The sequence below is a fragment of the Propithecus coquereli genome, unplaced genomic scaffold (genome assembly GCF_000956105.1).
Source record: "Propithecus coquereli isolate 6110/MARCELLA unplaced genomic scaffold, Pcoq_1.0 Scaffold275, whole genome shotgun sequence".
Classification (NCBI taxonomy): Eukaryota; Metazoa; Chordata; class Mammalia; order Primates; family Indriidae; genus Propithecus; species Propithecus coquereli.
This window is the reverse complement of record NW_012148341.1, coordinates 1,575,733-1,578,524: the sequence shown is the minus strand read 5'-3', so window position 1 is coordinate 1,578,524 and position 2,792 is coordinate 1,575,733.

The following is a 2,792-nucleotide window of genomic DNA, read 5'->3' as shown; positions in this document are numbered from 1 at the left end:
AAATTATTTAATATCTGAAAATATATTTTTACATGAATTTCTTATATGTTCATGTGTGAAATAGAATAAGAAAGAACATTTTCCACTTTTTTTTCATTTTCTCATTTGTTTCAGAATATTTCTCTCTAACTAGTTCATGGGAATTTCCTTTTATCAGCACTTTGGTCTGATAATAAACATAAGAAGAAAAGAAAAACATTCAGGCCCTATGCTGAAATTGCTTAGGGCCTGAATCTGCAGGCCATATGCACTGAATCTGCAATTCCGTAATAATTGTAATAAAAAGTTCTGCAGGTGTCAGTAGAAAGCAGTGCAAAATAAATTATGTGTAGCTTAGTTACTCACTGAAGGAATATCACTTTAGTTAGAAAAATCAACAGTTCATTTCTTAAATGGGACTAGGATATTGTACAACACAGAACTCTACACATATTTATTTTTTTAATTTAGTTGCATTTTCTCCTTTGACCTGCAGTATTCAATTTATTTCTTGTTTCTCAAATTTACTTTAACTTACATGAGAAAGTGTCAAGTCCGTTGGATAGCATCATATTTAAATATTTTTTAAAAAAGTGAATCCTGTGAGCCCAGAAATAATTTCTGGGTTAGCACCTAAAATTGATAATATTTTATCTGATGCATGTGAATTTATTGTAGAAAAGTTTATCTTCCGCTGATTTCCCAAATGCAGCAGGAGGTTAAACTGAACATAGGGTATCATTTGCAAATTAATTCTGCATTGCTAGGGACATGGGAATTGTTATCCTGGATCAGACTCATGGTAAATTAAGGGGTAAGTCCTCTTTACATAATTGAGTTGTTCATGCAGCATATATTTCTTGGCACTTGCAAAAATCTGGGGTCTGTTTTGAGCAATAAAGAAAGAGCCATGAACAAAATTGAAAGAGTAGCTGAAGTCACAGAACACAAACCCAATGTCAATATTGAAAGTTAAATATATACCAGCTTATTTTCATTGTGACTTATGACTATCATTCACATACACACACAAACACACATATGTATAAATATATATAACTGTATATCATTAGATAAAGTAATTACATAGAGATCACATGAAATGGTGATTATTACAATAATTTTTAGCTTAGAGTAGTAAATACATCAATACTCATTTTATGGGTAAATTAAATCAATTTTTTTCAAACATGCATCACTGAAGGTTACACAGGTCACCCTAATCCTAAAAGGTAGTTATATGATGAACATATATCAATACACACAGTATTCATGTCAAACATGATGTCATTAATATGTTCAAGATATCTTGAATAATATCAAAGCATTTCATGATTTGGATAATATTTTTTTACAAATTTTGGTTCTCAAACAAACCATTCCAGTAACATTTTGAGTTAATGTATTAAGCTAATATTATAAGAGATAATTATTCTATGGTCTCATATAACTTGCCTGAGCTGCAGACCATGGTGGTGGAAAATTTATTTTATATGTGTACACTGTTTCAAAATGGTACATCTACGTTAGATATACGAATGCTCTCTGTCACAGTTTTCTGATAATTTTATATGTTCTATTTCTCAAGGCAACTTGAGCTCTCAATCCTCTAGGCCTTTGCCCCTGGGACTTCCTCTGCCTATAATGCTCTTTTTACCTTCTAAATTTTCCTCATCTTTCAAGATTCATTTCAGTGATTCTTTCTTTGAAAAATAGGTACTGATTTTTGCTTTGTATATCCCAATCTCTGTGTAAAGGACATTAACTTTCAACATTTTATTTTATAATGAATTTTGTCATCGGAGTTACACAAATGAAACACAGAAGCTCAAAGGAATCTTTAACTTCTCCCAAGGCTAACAGGAGGTTAAACTGGGAATTGACACCAGGATATCTGGCTACAGAGTGACTACACATGCTGATCTAAACACACATTTAATATTTAATTTCAATGTCTGAATATATGTTTTATGTGGTCATATCTCCTAGTAAATTATAAGTTTCTTCTTTTTCCTTTTTTATTTCAAAATATTACAGGTGTGCAAATGTTTTTGGTTGCATGTATTGATTTTGTTATGCTTGAGACAAAGGTTTAAGTATGCCAATCACCCAGTGCTTGATTTCCACTGAGTTTACCTCCCTCTGTGCACATGAATGCTCATTCCTTAGTTCCAATTTAATAATAAGCACAGGTGGTGTTTGTTTCTCCATTCTTTAGAATCTTCATTTAGGATAATGGTCTCCAGTTCCATCCAAATTGTTGTGAAAGACATTAATTCATCCTTCTTCATGGCTGCTTAGTATTTTGTAGTGTACATATACCACATTTGTTAATCCACTCATGAACTGATGTGCACTTGGGTTGATTCCACATCTTTGCAATTGTGAATTGTGCTACAATAAACATTCATTTTCAGATGGCTTTTTGATAAAATGACTTCTTTTCCTTTGAGTAAATACCCACTAGTGGAATTACTGGATTGAATGGAAGGTCTACTTTTAGTTCTCTGAAGAACGTCCATAATATTTTCCATAGAGGTTGTACTAATTTGCAGTCCCACCAACAGTGTATAAGTGTTCCTTTCTCTCTACATCAATAATAGTGTATATTGTTTCAGAACTTTTTAATAAAAGCTATTCTAACTGCAGTAAGGTGATATCTCATTGTGCTTTTAATTTGTATTTCCCTGATGATTATTAATGTTGAGCATTTTTTCATGTTTATTGGCCATTAGGCTATCTTCTTTTGAAAAACTTCTGGTCATGTCTTTTGCCCAAATTTTAAATGGGGTTGTTTGTTTTTTTCCCTGATG